General features: G+C 42.7%; 1 pseudogene; it reads right to left on the bottom strand.

The window, feature by feature from the left end:
• Positions 1 to 796: 796 nt before the first annotated feature.
• LOC111977641 (transmembrane protein 178A-like) lies at positions 797 to 6736 on the bottom strand (annotated as a pseudogene).

Raw genomic sequence — 6736 nt, 5'->3', positions numbered from 1 at the left:
GATGTAAAATAAATGTATGTTTGCATCCTCAGCACCATGCATCCCACTGGATCTGGCATGTGAGCTTCGTGAGAATCACATGAACACCAAGAAATAAGCTACAGCTGTCGAGCAGGCCGCATGTCCTGCCTCTCCCTCTTCCCTAAGAACCACAGCTCCCACTCAGGAAAATTAACACACAATGTCAAGTCGACAGGTGCACACGAAACAAGGCCGATGGAAACAAGGCCGATGGAAACCGTGTGCAGTGCAACTGATTTGTTTGTGGGTCTTGCTCACACAAAGTCCTGAAGGCGTGTGCTGACTGTGGACCCGAAGCATAAAGAGAAGATGCGAATGATTCATGCGTAAAGGCACGAGTATAAGGGCACAATCAACAAATGACTGTTTTTATATCTTGTCATGCATATATTTCGTTATGCAATTAATCCTTTACAATTGTTCATCCATTGATGCTTTCGTTTAGGAATACAGTAAATAATTTCACCTGCGCACCTGGCTGGTTGTTATTATTATTATTATATTTTTCATTTATACTTTGTCAAAAGAAGCTGTAACTGGACTTTATGAATTACTATAACTCTACTAATTGAATCTGCAAATAAAGCTGATCCAATTGATTACACTGTAATGTTTTTATTGTAAGGGAAACTAAAATAGGCTATAGGCCTACGTTTTTTCTAGGAATTATACAAAACATATCCTTGAATCAATCTAACAAATAACTATTTTGTTGTTGTTGATGTCCATTTTAATATTTCTTCCTGCAATTAATCATTTACAATAGTTTATGCACTATTTTTCAAGCATTTATTATCAAGCATGTTTGCGTGCCTTGCAGGTTGATATGTATATGCTAAAGAGGACGCCCGGCAACGTTCTCTACCGGGTACTTATATGCTGAAAGGCCAGGCTGTTCTAGTGATAACTAACTGTAGTATCACTTATTCCAATTCCAGAATGGCTCAAATAAACATTCAGGATACAGCAAAAGTTGAGAGGAATTGCTTATTGATTGATTAAAATCAACCAAATGCATGTGGGTGCTTGTGTTCTCCATGTGGGTGGGTGTCACGATCGTCGTAAGAAGCGGATCAAAGCGCAGCGTGGTTTGAATACATTCTTCTATATTTAATGAAGAACACTTAAACAAAAAACAACAAAGGGAATAAGACTAACGTGACCGCTATATAAACACTGTGCTAACATACAACATAACATAGACAATCACCCACAACCCACAATGACAACAGGGTACCTAAATATGGTTCCCAATCAGAGACAACGACTAACACCTGCCTCTGATTGAGAACCATATCAGGCCAAACACAGAAACAGACAAACTAGACATACAACATAGAATGCCCACTCAGATCACACCCTGACCAAACAAAACATATAAACATACAAAGCAAACTATGGTCAGGGCGTGACAGTGGGACCCTGGTTCTGCTGCTTAGTCCCCAGCTCTTCCTGCCTGCTGAAAAGAAAATCATGACCCTCTGACCGGTACCCTCACACACTCAGGGAGAGGATACTGGGGTGGGGTTAGGAACTGATGTGGACCCCTCACTCACCCCAAGCTTTTTCCCCTTACGGAAGCCTTAAGGCTACCAAAGAGTGAGCCTGGGAGCTATAGACGCCCTCATCCACAAGTAGGTCACGATACAGACTGCTGCTAACACACACTCAACTCTCTGGATCCTGAGTGAGAATTTTTAGGAGATGGATACACTGGATTCAAGAGACACACACAGACTATACCACTCGTACAACACAGACTATACCACTCGGAAATAATGCATCTTTCAAGAGTTCCTCAGTTTCTCTTTTCAGGAGGCGTATTCTGAAATGATCCAACTCTTTACCAATCAGACCGCATGACGCACATCCAACAAATATCCACTGTCTGGGGTTACGGCAAATGTTAATTGATAGATTACAAAATACATCCACTGAAACGTTGGTAAATACACTCAGATTAGGGTCCACTAGGATCAGGGTTAATATCCATTAATGAGGGAGATGTGGACTTCGATTTAGGTGCATATCCACCGAGGTTTGGTCTGTCTCCACTGCGATCAGGTTAATATCCATTGATGAGGGGACATCTTGACTTGGGTTTCGGCACATATGCACAGGGGTTTGGTCTGTGTCCATTGATAAGAGAACTAATGAATATCCACAGATGTGTTTCCTTACAGTTTTGGTTACACTGAATTCTGAGCATACATAAAAAAATATGTGCAAAGGTAGCAGTAGGCTGAATCACAGACATAATCGCATAAAGACCACAGAAAAAGCATGGACGTATGGGTGTAGCTAAGGTTTAGGTAGTTTGGATAAAAGCGTCTGCTAAATGGCATATACAGTGAGCTCAAAGTATTGGGACAGTGACAAATGTTTTGGTTCTGTACTCAAGCACTTTGGATTTGAAATGATATGCACAAATATCATACCACCTCCCCTCTTATTGTAATGGTGAGAGGTTAGCATGTCTTGGTGATATGACATGTGTGTCTAACTTTCTCACTCATCATTATTCACGATTCATTCAGGATTATCAGTAATCATGGTAGCATCCACATGTATGTAGAAGTGTTTAGAAACATGTTCTATTCTTATTTACAATAAAAGTCACCCCATAATGACACAATACATTATTTACCATTAATTTCTATTCGGCACAAATAATCTGAAACACAATCAAAACAAACAGCAAATGCATCCAACAAATGCTGTAAAGTCACAAGCTTTATGTAGCCATTGCATGCTATGAATATGGGACCAAATACTTAACCTTTTCCTACTTTAATACACACGTAAATTTGTCCCAATACTTTTGGTACCCTAAAATTGGGGGGGACTATGTACAAAAAGTGCTGTAATTTCTAAACGGTTCACCCGATATGGATGAAAATACCCTCAAATTAAAGCTAACACTCTGCACTTTAACCTCATAGTCATTGTATCGTTTCAAATCCAAAGTGCTGGAGTACAGAGCCAAAACAACAAATGTGTCACTGTCCCAATACTTTTGGAGCTCACTGTATATATTATGGTTCCATAATTCCAGGATGTTTTGCTCCATGGAAGTGACCTCGATTTAGATGCAGGGTCTAGTGGAAGCATGGTTGACGCAGAAGTGTTTTCAGACTGAAAATGCAGGAGTCAGCATTAGTCCCAGGCACCTGCTGCAGCTGTTTATGGGTTAGTCAGCCAGGTGTCTGGGGGTGTTGGTCTGCAGGCCCTTGCTGCAGCTCAGAGTTGATGTGAAAGATGCAGTAAGAGGTGTGAAATGCTGTGAGGTGTCTGTCAGACTCAGTAAACACAGTAGACACAGACATCTTAGACTCTGCCTGTAGGCCCTTGCTGCATCTGAGGCTTGGTGTGTGTGTATGTGTGTAACACACAGTAAAGTGTTTATCAAACGCAGTAAGGTGTGTGTCAAACACAGTCATTGGGGGCAGCCTTTCCCTTGCCCTGCTGGGCTTTACTGTTGCTATGGCTGAGGATGGGGAAAGTGGTGCACAGGCATCCAGATGCCACTGTCAGCCCCAGACTGAGCCAGGCACAGAAGCTGGACCAGCTGTAGCCATGCTCCACGTCAGCGGGCAGCCCGTAGATGAAGGGAGGGACCCTGGCCAGGTCGTAGGACACGTTGGCCGCATAGGTACACAGGGAGATGGTGCAGAAGATCCCTGAGAAGGAAGAGGGACCACAAAGAGAGGAGGAGAGTGTGTGAGAGAGAGCATCTGTGTTTATTTAAGTAAACAAGCGTTTCAGTTGGTGTGGTAAACTGTACCTGCCATGAGAAAGAGCAGCCCAGAGACGTGCTGAGTGAGACTTTCTCCAGGCGAAGCTGACAGACGCCACGATGCAGCCACACAACAGAACGGCTGCTGCCATACCCAGAAACCTGCAGTGATCCGCCGCAGGTCTGATTCAAGGAAGAGGAGGGAGAAGCGGGTGAGCACTTATGCAAGAGACACGGTTTCCTCTCTGTCACCACTAGGGTTGCAAAGGGAGGGTATATTACTAGAAACTTTCAAATCTAGTGGCCCTATTTGGGTACTTGAGATGATCACAGGTAAAATATATGAAAAAAAATGATGACAAAGATGTAAAACATGAACCTAAATATAAACCATGGATTTGGAGAATACCATTGGTATTTATGTATTTCTTGTCAAGTTTTGGCATCACACTGTTGGCAGTTGTGAAAAAAGTCTAGTTGGAAGAGTTGCAGAGTTAATTGAAATAATGCCATTATTGATTAGATGCATTTTTTTCATTAATTAGGCAATTTTTTTCTGAACCATGTGGTCAATCTACTAGAAACGATAGACAATATGGACACATAATGAATACAATATATATGAATAATATTGGGGGGGGGGGGGGGGGGGGGTATTAGAAGTGATAAATGACCAAAGTTATGATTGATTGCCATAGATGTTACCAAAATTACTGAAGATTATGGTAACTTTGGTAAATTGCTAAATGTAATTCATGTAAATTAACATATGCCCTCCTTTTTGAATGGAAGGTAGTAGGAGAGTAATAGGTGTCTGGATTATTCATTTCATGAAAGGCTCATAGGGGAATATCTTTCATAATGAGAAAATGTGTATACGTAAGAGGTGCCACTCATCCTGCTGAATGGTGCGGGTCAGGTTGAGCGGGATGTTGCGGAGCCGGATGGGCTGGGAGAAATGGTACTTGATGGTGATGCATCGCTGGGCTATACCTGCATAGAGACAAGAACTTTTGTGAACATAACGAGTAGCAGAAAAGGGCAAGTGTTTCTCAAGGAGACTTGTCTTGAGAAAAGCTGTGGCTGTTAAGTATTCATTTATAAAGTGGACTCCTCTGTTTCATGGACATACTTCTTAATAAGGTTTTCGAGGCTGTAAATGTGTATTTTCCCACAAGATTGCAGATGTTATACATATTCCTCAGCACTATGAAAGCCTCTACACATGGCTGTGAGAAGATACTACGGAAAGGCAAACAGGGAAATTCCGCCTATATCTCTGATGGGTAACAAAAAGGGGTTTAATTGTTTGAGTGATGTAATATTGTCCCCTCTCTTGGAGGCAGCAAAGAAGACTAACTATGGCAGGGATCTGACCTGCTCCCCTTCCACAAATACTATAGCTCTACCAATATTACAAAACGTTGTCCTAATAACATTTTCGTTTTCACTTGCTATATTAATTGGTCAACAACATTTTTACTTGAGAATCCGAGCTTTTGCGCAAGTTTCCCATTGATTGACTTTAGCGCGTCTATTGATTTAGTACATACGGAATTAATCACATATATTGATGCCACTTTCCATCCTCATGCAAATGATATGGATCATAGGAATATAATAATTGATATTTAACACGCAACGCTCCCTCGTTGCCTGGAGTGTGAAGTGCACACTGGGCTCGCATGGTGGAAATACCTTTCGTGTATTTCGTTGATTTTCTGTCCGATGCAGTCTAAAACTGATCAGATCAGAGCTTATTTTAAGGTCTGTATGATAGGCAGGTTGCATGCGCGCTTGCGTGTGTCTATCTATGTACACAGGCCATGGTAGTTATCCGAATGAATAGATTTGTTATAGACAGAACTTTGCACGCCCATGGTTTACAGATAGGCTAGACCCACACATCTCCGAGGACAACATGATAGTTTAAAACATGTTTTAAAGCTACATCTGTTGTTTACACACACTGAAATAACAACAAAAACAACTTTACATTTAGTTATGATGGGTTAAGTCAGTCGTACTAAGCTCATGAGTTTATTATTCAAGGGTCAGTTGATGTATTATATAATTAATTGAAAGACCATTAAACAGCAGTGCATATGACGGAATGTAACTTTTTAAGCATTTACAAATAGCCCTACCATTGCCAGATGTTTAGGCCTATATCTCCAAGGGATGCGGTTTCACTGCACCGCACTGGACCCCGGGTAAAATTCCCCACAGCATCTCTTACCCTTGGCAATGAGGTTGTCGATGTCCCTGTCCTTTCCTAGATAATAACATTTCCTCCAAAGTCCAGAGTAAGTGGAGAAAAGAGGCCGCCCGCATTCCGTTTCTAAAATTCCCATTCCCAAAATTGACCTCCAGTTTTCCAGGAGCTCCTCCTCTCTACTCCCGACGTGGATCGCCCGGAGCAGCGCCTGGTTCCTCCGAGGATTGCTGCTGTCCATCAGGGGCAGGTGATAGATGGGCATCCGCCGGTTCGTCTGGTCGTTGGCGTCCGGCCCGAACTGGTCGCAGTTCTGCCTGTGCCGTGTTGTGTCCGTCTCGTACCAGTGGTCGGTCATGATAGCGGTGATGAGAAGTGCCAGTGATGCCAGGCTCATGGACAAACTGATAGCCGTCACCAAGGTCTGTTTCTCCATCTTGCCGGCATTAACATTTGAAGATTCGGTCAGGGAAGTATCCGTCACTCCGTCCACTTCACTCCTCCTTATCAACACGGGCTTGCAGGGCTTCATCGTGTTCTACATGATGTCGAAAAGGCTGTAAGGTCCTGGCATCTCCGGCTGGGTGCAGGCACAAGAATAACCTAACCCGTGTTCCGGCACAAGAATAACCTAACCCGTGTTCCTGTTCTCCCACTTTGTCGATTCCCTGACTTCGGTATATCCTATAAACATGGGATGAAGAGGTGTGTGTGTATATATGTAATCCTGTGCGCGGGCGAGTCTCGTGTGCTTCTGATTTCTA

Source organism: Salvelinus sp. IW2-2015, linkage group LG18 (assembly GCF_002910315.2).
Source record: "Salvelinus sp. IW2-2015 linkage group LG18, ASM291031v2, whole genome shotgun sequence".
Taxonomy (NCBI): domain Eukaryota; kingdom Metazoa; phylum Chordata; class Actinopteri; order Salmoniformes; family Salmonidae; genus Salvelinus; species Salvelinus sp. IW2-2015.
This window is presented reverse-complemented; position numbering and strand designations above follow the sequence as displayed.